This window comes from Aquarana catesbeiana, linkage group LG13, assembly GCF_042186555.1.
Source record: "Aquarana catesbeiana isolate 2022-GZ linkage group LG13, ASM4218655v1, whole genome shotgun sequence".
Lineage (NCBI taxonomy): Eukaryota > Metazoa > Chordata > Amphibia > Anura > Ranidae > Aquarana > Aquarana catesbeiana.
Window position 1 is genome coordinate 207,782,326 of NC_133336.1, and position 13,746 is coordinate 207,796,071.

The window sequence follows — 13,746 nt, forward strand, 5'->3', positions numbered from 1 at the left end:
ACACCCCTCCTGTAAAATTCTCCTGCCAAGAGGGGCGTGGCTTGACGCTAGAGAAGATGGCTGCCTAATCCCAGAGCTCTCGCTGACAGGGATTGAATACTATTTACCACAGAAGGTGGAAGTATCATAAACATCTGAAAATATTATGGGAACGGCTTCTAGAACATCCTCGACATCGAGGTCACGTTTGCCCCATGATTTGACCAGCGGAATACCTCAAAACCTTCCAGAGTTATTCCGCTCCCAGGCCGGCAATATGGCAATGGCTTTTACCTCACAGAACACACAGCGCCGGCTGACAGGATCTAATGATGGAGCTGTCACCTCTCCCCACTTGGAAAACAATGATGGAGGAATTGTTCTGACTCCACACTCAGATGTTATCCAACAGCCCAGCTTGAATGTTCTTAGGTCTGTGGCTGCAGATATTAATAATACCCTGACGGCTGCTATTACGGATCTGAGCATCAACATTCAGGCTATTACAGGCAGAGTAATGGCAGTTGAGAAGATGACAGCATCACACTCTACAGAGCTCCGTAAAAATCATATGATAATAGACACCCACACAAGACAACTTAGAGATATGAATCGGCATTTAGAAGATTTGGATAATCGTGGTAGACACCACAACCTTCGCTTACGAGGTTTGACTGAATCTGTGGATACTGAGCATCTGCTAACAGAAGTTATAAGCATTTTTAATAATGTGCTAAATAGACCAAAGGATACCCCAATCACCATGGAACGTATAAACCGAGCCCTTAGACCTGAGGGAAAAGATTCAGATCCACCAAGAGACGTAATTTGCTGCATAGTAGATTACCAGCTTAAAGAAGAAATATTGAGAAGAGCACGTACTATGACACCGCTATTATACCATGGTAAGGAGCTTCGCATATTCCAAGATCTCTCCAGCATTACTTTACAACGCAGGAGAGAATTAAAACCTTTGCTGGAAATATTACGTACCAAAGGTATAATATATCGTTGGAAATTCCCTTTTGGTCTGGCAGCCTCAGTACATGGACGCTCTGCTCTTCTCAGAGTTCCTGAAGATCTTAATTACTTCTGTGACACATTGGATATCCCACTCCCAGAGATACCAGATTTGTATGCAGAATTCCGTCCTTCACTGGCATCCTCACATCACCTCAGGAATGAACCGATGGAGACCCAGGAAGTCCGCTACTGCAGACACCGCTCATCGTCTGAAGAAAGATCATCTCAGCAAGGACCACTATCTCCTTCAATCAACAGCCCGATGAAACCCAGGTGCAACCGTAAAGCCAGACGAGATAGATAAATGATAGGTCCTCAGACTGTAATCTTAGAGGGATATCCTCACTCAGTCTAATTCTGTTTTTCTTTATTGCTTCGATTTTGATCCTATCTCTGTTCCTCCTTTTTATACAGCTTAAATGTTGTAACTTGTTTTCTCCACAAATCTCTCTTCACTAATAATCCACTATAGGGAGATTCTCTTTTTTCTTTCCTCAAAGATGCTAAACATGATTTTGGTTTGGACTAACCTGTTTTAATTGACTTATTCATTCTCATATTTAGATACAAGGATTTTCCTGCTTTATATCTTAGCCCTAAGTCTTCTAACTACCGATTGGAGGGCTGAGGGCTCTGAGATTTACTTAAGAAATATTTCGGAATTCGGTTGCTCAACTCTTGGTTATTTATTACTTCCTCAGTTAACACTGTTGCACAGAGATACATTGTTTTTAAGTAGGTTATCTCTTTGATAAATGAAAAGGAAAGGGAAAGAAAAGAAATACAGTACAGAGAAAGGAAGGGAGGGGGTGCAGAAGGGAGTGCCAAAAGTTAGAGGGAGTGAATGTTTTGATGCTATCTCTTTTTCTACTTTTAAGAGTCATTGTTTTATCTGTATTAGTTTGTTGATGTTTAAATTTGTTACAATATGTTTATATAGCATATTCTATAATATTGTATATCAATTCTTAAGATATAAGTTACGTACTATATATTTAGGATTCTAAATAATTCTAACAGTTATCCTTATCAATTAGTTTAAGGTATATTAGCATATTGATTTTATTTCTACAGTTAATGCCATACTCATAAAATTCATTTGATCTTACACGAAATAAACATAACCATAAATATCACGGTTTGTTTTTTTTTACTTTTTATACAAGCCGGAAAAAAAAAATGGTATGTTCCCACTTCTCAGATTCAATCAAAATTATAGACACCTTCTTCATATATATCATTAAAAGAGTATTCTCCCGAAGTCAGCGAGATTTACTTCCTATTGCTAAAGTTATACCACACTCCAGTGTTGATTTATCCTCCCACACAGTGGTTTCCTCTGATTTTTTGGTTCTTCTGAACTATTTTTTTCCCTCTCTTTATACAAAAACCACTGACTCAATCCGGCTGTGTATACATTTAGGTATTTACTGCATTTGGACTAGCGAGCAGGTCTTGCAAGTCTCCAGAATATTTATTTATTTATTTATCTATTTATTTATTAATTTATTAATTTAATTTATTTTTAATTTATTTTTACTTATTTATTTATTTTTTCTTTTCCCTTTTTCCTCTTCCTTTTTAGGCTCTATTTCCACTTTCATAACTTTCAATTATCATAGATCTGTACATATTACCCTCTCACCTACACTGCATTCTAATTTACACAAACAAATCTTTTTGTTCCAGTACTTGACAAACCTAAGTGAATCCTCTCCTGGTATATAATTAGGGTATTCTTCCTAGCTACTATTAATTTCACGAATATATATATTGCGTCTTTCCTGTACATACATTAACACATCGACAAACATGCATGCACAAAAATATGGGTCAGATCGCACAATATCGCCTAATAAGGTTACATCTCATCCTAAGGTTAACCACAATGCTACAGCCAAAATCATTTCAGTAAATGCTAAAGGTCTCAATATCCCTGAAAAACGTTCGCAAGTACTCCACTCCATGTACAAATTAAAAGCGGATATTGTGTTCATCCAAGAAACAGATTTCAAAACCGACAATGTACCAAAATTTTTAAATCACCATTTTCCAACGGTAATACATGCCACCAATAAGGACTCTAAAACTAAAGGAGTTTCTATTTTTTTTTCAAAAAATTGCCCATTCCAAATAACAGACAGATAGACGAGGATGGTCGTTTCCTGTTTCTCAAAGGATCCTTGTTTGACAAACGCCTAACCCTAGCTAATATTTACTCCCCCAATGTCAAACAGGTTTCCTTTTTCACAAGTACAATGCAGGAGCTTGCTTCCTTTCAAGAAGGAATTTTAATAGTAGGGGGAGATTTTAATGTCCCTTTAAATCCTATTCAAGACACCTCTTCAGGCTCATCTAAATTACCATTTAAGGCATTACGTACTATTAAGAAATCCCTCCAAGAACTCACATTGCATGACTCCTGGTGTACTTTACATCCTACCACTAAAGATTATACTTTTTATTCTAATCCTCATGGAAGGTATTCCAGAATTGACTATTTCTTTATCACACAGAGAGACCTTTCCATGCTCGTTAAAGCAACTATAGAACTAATGTTTTTATCGGATCATCACCCTATCACCATGTTGATTGAATTTCCGATCACTCAATCTCGATCACAGATATGGCATCTTGATCCATCTCTACTTACGGATAATAAAATAGCGTCACATATTCAACCTAGGCTCACTCAATACTTCACTGAGAACGATAATGCCGACATTTCCCCAATGCTAATATGGGAAGCTCATAAATGCATTATTCGTGGTGAATTAATAGCGATAGCCTCCAAAAGACGACATGAAAGACAAAAATTAATATCCAATCTGGCTGTCCGTATTCATGAATTTGAAAAATCTCACAAAAAAACACAAGCTATTTCGACCCTCCAAGAACTCACCTTAGCTAGAACCAAAATGACGGAGGAACTTACTAAAATAACGAAACGTAAATATATACTTTATCAAAAACAATTTTTATAAATTTGGTAACAAAACAGGTAAATTACTAGCTAGAGCACTTCAGGCAAAACAATCGACTACAATAATACACTCTATTAATTCCCCTGAAGGAACCAAATTATCTTCTAACAATCAAATAGCAGAACAATTTGTCAATTATAATACACAACTGTACAATATTAAAAACACATCTACCGAAATAAAACAGAAAACAGATTGAATTTAATCAAAAACTTTCTAGCACTTTCGTCACAGGGAAGTCCCGTCAAGTCACTGTGCGCCAGAGGGGGGCGGGGTCACCGGGTGGCCCCGCCCCCTTTATTTAAGAACCGTCAGACAAGGAGACACCGTCACACAGCGGGAGCCTCCCTCCATGCCAGCATGGGTGCGGAGCGGCCCGGAAAAGAAAATGAAGAAGAGAAGAAGAGAAAAAAAGAAGAAGATGAAGAGAACAGCGGGAGACTCCCCCCATGCCATGGGTGCAGAGCGGCCTGAGGAGAAGAAGATAGAAGACGCTGCGGAGGAGATGCCAGACGAGAATGCCGGAGGAAGAACCAGAAGAACCAGAAGAAGAAGAAGATGAAGGAAGATAGAAGAAAGAAGAAGCATTTAAATAAAAGAATTGTCAAAAACTGTCTCTTGTCATTTTTGACAGTTTTTTAGTTAAATGGTAGGGGTAAGTACCCTCTTACCATTTCACACAGGGGGGCGGGATCTGGGGGTCCCCTTGTTAAAGGGGGCTTCCAGATTCTGATAAGCCCCCCACTCGCAGACCCCCACAACCACCGGCCAGGGTTGTGGGGATGAAGCCCTTGTCCTCTTCAACATGGGGACAAGGTGTTTTGGGGGGCTACCCCAAAGCACCCTCCCAATGTTTAGGGCATGTGGCCTGGTACGGTTCAGGAGGGGGGGCGCACTCTTGTCCCCCCCTCTTTTCCTGCGGCCTGCCAGGTTGCGTGCTCGGATAAGGGTCTGGTATGGAATTTAGGGGGACCCCCACGTCATTTTTTTTTAAATTTTGGTTCGGGGTTCCCCTGTGGGGAATTCCCATCCCATTTTTATCAATGAACTTCTATGTGTATTGTCGGACGGCAATGCAATAGCCGCAAGTAGTTTTAAATGGGTTTTTTCCTTCGAAATGTCATTTTGTTGTCAGACTGTTCTAAACACAGGAAACATGCGCCCCTTTACAGGCATACTATAGACACCCCCAGCTACAAAATTTAAAGGGATATTACACTTTTATTGTTTGACTTTAAGCATTATTAAAATCACTGCTCCTGAAAAAACGGCCATTTTTAAAACTTTTTTTTGCATTGATCCATGTCCCCTGGGGCAGGACCCGGGTCCCCAAACACTTTTTATGAAAATAACTTGCATATAAGCCTTTAAAATTAGCACTTTTGATTTCTCCCATAGACTTTTAAAGGGTGTTCCGTGGCATTCTAATTTGCCGCGAACACCCCAAATTGTTCGATGTTCGGCGAACTTACGAACAGCCAATGTTCGAGTCGAACATGAGTTCGACTCAAACTCGAAGCTCATCCCTACTGATGATATGCTATTATTCCTACGAGATCCTCACCTTTTACTTCCCAATCTCCTCAAAGATCTCTTTTCGAAAACCTAACTAATCTTAAAATTATTTTTGATAAATCTGAAGCACTTAATGTATCTTTACCACATGAGACCAAAACCTTATGCCAGGCAAATTTTCCTTTCAGATGGAGCGCGAATTACATTAAATACCTTGGAATACCTAAACCGACCAATCTTTCAGATCTTTATAGCAAAAACTATGTACCAATTTTACAAAATATCCAGAAAGATCTTGAGGCTTGGTTGTCTGGTTTATTTTCTTGGTTTGGTAGATCCTCTATTATTAAAATGAACATCTTGCCAAAAATTCTTTATTTGTTCCAAATGATTCCAATAAAATTACCACAGACATTTTTTACATCCTTCCGTAAAGCTTGTTCAAAATTCATCTGGAGTGGAAAAAGAGCTAGATTAAGCTTTGATAGATTATCCTTACCTAAATTGAAAGGTGGATTGGGATTGCGGACATCCGAAAATACTATTTGGCATGTCAATTGGCCAGAATAGTAGATTGGAATGTACATACAACCACCAAAGCATGGATTTCTATCGAACAGGCCTTCTCAAATTTACCACTCCAAAATATAGCCTGGATAAATACTAGACATATTCCTCAACAATGTAAACACCATCCACTAATTAGCAACACATTGCATGCTTTTAATATTACATGCCGTCAATACCATATCTCTTCAATCCCAAGTCCACTCACATCGATTAGACATAATCCTGAGTTTCCTCCAGACTTTGTTAGATCCTTTTTATTAGAATTAGGACCCCATGACAATCCAAAGGCAGAAGACTTCTTTGATCGAAACTCTTTCCTTCCTTTATCTACATTAAATACATGAAGGACAGATAACCAGATTTCTTTATGGTCATATATGCAACTCAAAAATTATCTAACTATCCCACAATCACGATCAGCCTTCTCAAGAGATCGAACACATTTCAAATCCATTTGTTCTAACTTAGAACCACAACGTCATCTCATATCTATTATCTACTCCATACTTTTTGATGACCAAAAGCTTAAATCGAATCTTGTAAGTTCAAAATGGGAAAGAGATCTCTCTATCAATCTCTCAGACATAGAATGGGCAAAGATATACACAATAATACATAAAGGTTCAATTAATGTGAATGTACAAGAGAATGGTTTTAAATTGTTTTCCAGATGGTATAACACACCACTTAAATTAAATTAAACAAAATCAATCCGGGGATTCCATCCACATGCTGGAGATGCAATAAGGAGGAAGGTTCACTTCTTCACATTTGGTGGGAATGTCCTCCAATCATGAAATTCTGGACTGATGTATTCCGGTATATCACCAAAATTACAACTATACACTTAGAATTCTCCCCAGCCCAAGCTCTGCTTCATCATTCCAATTTACCGATGAAAATTTACCACAGATCATTCGCTCAACATCTCATTAATGCGGCAAAACTTTGCATTCCGGCCCTCTGGAAATCTCCCAATCCACCTACGATTACCAACTGGATTACCAGAGTAAACAAAATAGCTTTAATGGAAGAAGTCATACACCAAGCTCATGACTCCTCTACAAAATTTAGAAACACGTGGGCTTGCTGGCAACAATTTCAAACAACTTCCAAATATACCCAACTTCTTAATTAAGTAGCTACTTGTATCCCTATAACAATTCCTTTACACAGCAAGTTTTTACACATGTATAGAGAAAGACGTGATTACAAACCCTTATAAAGAAAACCCATTATTTCGAAGAGTTTCCACACATGATTCCCTAACACTTGGAAATCTACCATTGGGTGGTATTTAGATAGGAAAAAAAAAACATATCCTTAAGAGGAATACCTCTATTAACACTTTATGATTTGACTTTAATACACAGGTCATATTCCGATCTTGAGGGAAAATTAACCTCATATGTTTTCCACACTATTATTAGTAACAAACATACTAATGTACTAGAACCACTCTAAATTTATTACAGATTAGATCTGATTTTCACGTGAAAGGCCAATCTTTCAATATAATTTAATTTGCCATGTCTTTATGGTTATTATCTAATGTTCTCTATTTTATCTTAATGTTTTTATCTAACATTTTATTTTTGATCTTGCTTACTAGTTATTACTTCATATATTTGCTATCCATGCACTGTAACTTGATGTAATTTTTTAATAAGCTTGTATTCTTATATATATCCTTCAATAAACTTTTTCTTGGAAAAAAAAAAAATTCTCCTGCCACACCACACCGCACATTTCTTCTGATAAACATTCAGGAGAGAAGGGACAAACGAAGATTCAGATTAATACTTGCAATATAAGGTTTCTTTTTCTTATGGACAATTTAGTGCTAATGCTGAATCTGAAAGACTTTGCCCATCAATGAGACTTGTGAAACATTTTGCCAGAGTCTCTCCTGTCATTTATGAATGTAAACGTACTGTGAATACAAGTGCAATGGGTTGGAGGTTGGGGAAGGAATATAACGTATCCAATCCTTACAACAAGATATGTAAAATATGTTTTTTTGTTGGAGGGAGGAATTGAAAGAAGGAAATCATGTTTGTAATGTGGGACATGTATTGACATAACTGAATTCATATGGTGCAGGTACCCAGGAGGTTGGCACTTATGCATAATAAGGTGTCTGTTGGCCAGACTAGAGGGTGCCAGGTGACCCATCAATGGGGTGAACATTTCCTTGTAGGGGTGATGTCTCAATCTTAGCAGTCCTACAGAGAGGTTCTCCATTACTGGACATGTGAAACACCAGAGCTGGATATGGGGGAGATACGTCTGGCTGATGTCTCCCCTGAGAAGTTGGAACCTTGCACAGGTAATGCCAGTGACTACACACAGGAGAATGCTCCATTAGGTAAAAGGAACAAACGCTGGCTACCAGGGCACACATAAGGGAAGTTGTCCCTTTTCACTCTTGGCTCTTGCCTGATGGTTCTCTGAGCCTCATGACTCTCTGTTACCATCCTGTGCCCAGCTGGTGAGACCATGTCTAGGGGGGCAGCCTTTCAATGAGTATCTTTGATGTTATTATTATTATTATTTAGGGTTGTCCCGATACCGATACTAGTATCGGTATCGGCACCGATACCGAGCATTTGCCCAAGTACTTGTACTCAGGCAAATGCTCCCGATGCTTCCCCCGATACCTAGAGGACAGCTGTGATCGGCGCGTGGGGGAGTTACAAGATTCTCCCCCAGCGGCTTTCAGCAGCTTTAGTGACATACAGCGGTGATCGCTCACAGCTGACTGTCACTGCATCCTCCTCCATGCCCCCTCCGTTCCTCTGTGCCTCTCCACTGTCCCCTGCATTCCTGTCTCCTTATCTGTCCCCCTCCGTTCTCCCCCTCCGTTCCTCTCTCCTTATCTGTCCCCCTCCGTTCTCCCCCTCCGTTCCTCTCTCCTTATCTGTCCCCCTCCGTTCTCCCCCTCCGTTCCTCTCTCCTTATCTGTCCCCCTCCGCTCTCCCCCTCCGTTCCTCTCTCCTTATCTGTCCCCTCCGTTCTCCCCCTCCATTCCTCTCTCCTTATCTGTCCCCTCCGTTCTCCCCCTCCGTTCCTCTCTCCTTATCTGTCCCCTCCGTTCTCCCCCTCCGTTCCTCTCTCCTTATCTGTCCCCTCCGTTCTCCCCCTCCGTTCCTCTCTCCTTATCTGTCCCCCTCCGTTCTCCCCCTCCGTTCCTCTCTCCTTACCTGTCCCCTCCGTTCTCCCCCTCCGTTCCTCTCTCCTTATCTGTCCCCTCCGTTCTCCCCCTCCGTTCCTCTCTCCTTACCTGTCCCCTCCGCTCTCCCCCTCCGTTCCTCTCTCCTTATCTGTCCCCTCCGTTCTCCCCCTCCGTTCCTCTCTCCTTACCTGTCCCCTCCGCTCTCCCCCTCAGTTCCTCCGTCCCCCTACTCCTTCCTTTGTGTATGGATAGAGTCAGCTGACCCTGTCCATTCACATAACTGAAACATTGTAACCTCCTGTGATTACGATGTGTCAGTTTATGAATGGAGAGAAGCCGCTGTCTTCTCTCCATTCATTCTCAGTGCAGCTGAGGCTGCAGCGAAAGGGACTGGGGAATCTTTATCCTCGGTCTCTTTCTCTGTCTCAAGGGGGAGATATCAGAGGTCTGATATCTCACCAAAGCCCCCCAAAAGGGCTGATTAAAAAAAAAAAAAAAACAACAATAAAGAATAAAAAAATATCATTGTAAAAAATAAAAATTGTAAAAAAAAAAAAAAAAAAAAAAAAAAACACACACACATACAACGTTCACCCCCCCAAAAAAAATAGCAAAAAAAAAAAAACTGTTACGTGACATTAAAAAAAAGTATCGGTAATCGGTATCGGCGAGTACTTGAAAAAAAGTATCGGTACTTGTACTCGGTCCTAAAAAAGTGGTATCGGGACAACCCTATTATTATTATTATTATTATACAGGATTTATATAGCGCTACCAGTTTGAGCAGCACTTTACAACATCAGGGAAGACAGTACAATTACAATTCAATACAGGAAGGATCAGAGGGCCCTGCTCATTAGAGTTTACAATCTAGAAGATCTATTGTTATATGCTTTGTAATGTGAAAAGTGTAGTGTATCTCGAGCCAAAAAATTGAAATGAAAAATTAATTTAATATAAAAATAAAAGTGTAATAATTAATGAGCTGCTGTCCCCAAACTGAAACTAGATTGGTAGGGAGCGCTTAAGTAAAACCCTCTGTGAGTAAAAGTTTAAGTAAAAAATCTATATAAAAAAATTGGTGAATTTGCATATAAAATAATAAAGCACCAACCTACCTACTTAAAAACTAACATTCATCTGACTTTTTCAATTAACTCATGTAGAAAGAGATAAATCTACTACAATGGTATCAGCAGTCTTGTGCAAATGTACACACACAGTGAACAGTCCTCTGAAACGTGATCATATTGATTTGCCTTATCCCATCTGTGACCCCCAATGGAGTGAAGGGTGAATCCAGTCCACAGTCTCCCCATTTGCAGCAAGCATTATCTTGCTAAAGCCTATTTGACCTTTTTTTCATTAATTAGGTCAACATCATCTGGTAAGCTGCCACCCATTTACTGAGCACTTTCGGTGATGTTTTAATCGGTGAAGGTGTTCTACCTATCAGGATTAAAAGTTTTTTTCACAGGAATCACCATATTTGGATTTGAATTATCTATATCTGTGACACTTTTCTCTTTGATTAATCATAGGACTATTGTGTTAACACATAAGGCAAATACGATCACGTTTCAGAGGACTGTTCACTGTGTGTGTACATTTGCATAAGACTGCTGATAACCTTGTAGTAGATTTAGCTCTTTCTACATGATTTAATTGAACCAGTCAGATGAATGTTAGTTTTTTAGTATGTAGTGTTGTAAATTCATGAAGAAATATATTTTATATTTACTGGCAGAAACATGAGAGATGCTTAGGCCTCAAAAAGTACTGTATATACTCGAGTATAAGTCGAATTTTTCAGCACATTTTTTTGTGCTGAAAGTGCCCCCCTCGACTTATACTCCAGTCAAGCACTTTTCTGCAGCAAAAAATTTCATTTTCCGCACTGACTTTGGGGCCCCATATCTCAGGGCCACTTGGTGCTAGGAACTCCAAATTTGGTGTGCAAACCCAGTGGAACTGTTTCCATAACATATCCAAAGCTGGGGTTCTTAGCACCAAGTGGCCCTGAGATATGGGGCCCCAAACTAGTTAGGAAAATGTCATTCTCTGCTGCAGAAAAGTGCTTGACATTTTCTGAACTGATTTTTGGGGCCCTGTATCTCGGGGCCACTTGGTGCTAGAAACCCCAGCTTTGGAAATTCTATGGTGCTAGTTCTACTGGGTTTGCACACCAAATTTGGGGTTCTTAGCACTACGTGGCCCCGAGATACAGGGCCCCAAATTCGGTCAACTGTGTCCATCTGCAGCAATGTCATTTCGGGACCCTTTGGGTTCAGAGACCCCAAATTTTGGCTGCAGCTAGGGGGCATCTAGGAACCCTTAACTACCGAGTTTGAAGTTCAGGGGACCTATGGCTGCAAATGGGCACAGTGAGGCTGCAAATGGGCACAGTGAGGCTGCAAATGGGCATTGTTGACCCTCTTTTCCACTTACAGTAGCTGTGCATTTCTCACCCTCGTCTTATACTCGGGTCAATAAGTTTTTCAAATTTTTTTTGCGGTAAATTAGGGCCTCGACTTATACTCGGAACGACTTATACTCGAGTATATACGGTAGATGAACTGTGATGTGCAATAATTGAACTGTTCCCCTCTTGGAACCATTTAATGCAAAATAGGTGAACTCACATACTTGACAAAGCTTAATGCATCAACCATCTCTTAAAGTTTTACAAGCCTATTTTGAGACAGAAACTCGATGGAACAATGGCTGCTCTCTTCACAAAACAAGGAGATATTTACATGGTATTAGTGAATAAACGAAAACTATCCTTATAGCCATAGGAAACAAGGTTATACAGACTATTCTCACATAGAAATAACCTCACCTGGCCTAAACCTATTGTGTTCAAGTGAGGGACTGTTTAAATAGCTAACACCTTGGCTAACAAAACCCATTGTGTGAATTTTTAGGAACTGTTTAGACAAACAAGTCATTTCTAAACATCCAGTGGGAAAGATTTGAAGTTGGTGCAAGTCAAAAATATTTTAACCACTTGCTTACTGGGCACTTAAACCCCCCTCCTGCCCAGACCAATTTTCAGCTTTCAGCACTGTCACACTTTGAATGACAATTGCGCGGTCATACAACACTGTACCCAAATGAAATTTTTATCATTTTTTTCCCACAAATAGAGCTTTCTTTTGGTGGTATTTAATCACAGCTGGGGTTTTTATTTTTTGCTAAACAAACAAAAAAAGATGGAAATTTTTGAAAAAAATAAAAATCATGTTTAATTGTTTGTTATAAAATTTTGCAAACCGGTAATTTTTCTCCTTCATTGATATGCGCTGATGAGGCGGCACTGATGGGCACTGATAGGCTGCACTGATGGGCACTGATAGGCACAGATAAGGCAGCACTGATAGGTACAGTTAAGGCGGCCATGATAGGCACAGTTAAGGCGGCACTGATAGGCACAGTTAAGGCAGCACTGATGGGGACAGATAAGGCGGTACTGATGGCCACCGATGGGCGCTGATGGGTGGCACTGGGTGGCACTGATGGGTGGCACTGATGGGTGGCACGGATAGGTGGGACTGATGGGCACTGATAGGTACCACTGATGGGGGCACTGATGGGTGGCACTGATGGGCAGTAATGGGCGGCACTGATGGGCACTGGTAGGTGACACTGATAGGTGGCACTGATGTGCAGCACTGTTGCACTGATGTTGGCGCTGATGGGTGGCACTGATGGGTGGCACTGTAGGCACTGGGTGGCACTGTAGGCACTGGGTGGCACTGTGGGCACTGATGGATGGCACTGTGAACACTGATGGATGGCACTGTGGGCACTGATGGATGGCACTGTGGGCACTGATGGGTGACGCTGGCGGGCACTGGTAGGCAGCACTGCTGCCTATTGCTTTGTGACAGTCTGATCGCCGTGATCGGGACTGATGTCCCGATCACAGCCGCCGGTGATCGGGTATTTTTTTCCTCCTCACGCTGTCAGCGCGAGGAGGAAAAATAGCCGATTAACGGCTCTGTTTACATCACATGATCAGCTGTCATTGACTGACAGCTGATCAGGACCAACCCCTTACTCTGATCTGTGATCAGGCGAGTCTCATAGACTCGCTGATCACCGAGCGCGCCGCTTGTGCACGGGATGATGTCAATAGACGTAGTCCCGGCAATTCAGACCTGCGCTGTTGCCGTCATTTGGCAATGGCCCGGATCTGAAGCGGTTAAAAGTATCTATAAGGTTATTATAAGTCATTTCAAACTATCTATGACATTGTAGGTCACAGAGACATATTATAATGTTGCCATCTGCGGACCCAACAACTTTGGTATGAAGAAAATATATATGAAAGTGTGATTTTATAAGTAGAAGTGTTTTAGGAAACAAATTAGTATTAGGAAAAACATATAATTATGATTATAACTATATAACACTGTAGCCTATGCTTAGATAAACGAATATTCATTGGAGATACCAGAATTATACAGGTATCCATATAGATAATCATTTTTAGGT

General features: G+C 40.5%; 1 protein-coding gene across 1 annotated transcript in view; it reads right to left on the bottom strand.

Annotated features, from left to right (window-relative positions):
* LOC141117774 (NACHT, LRR and PYD domains-containing protein 3-like) overlaps window positions 1-13,746 on the bottom strand; it is a 445,237-nt gene that overhangs the window by 428,450 nt on the left and 3,041 nt on the right. The window lies entirely within an intron of this gene.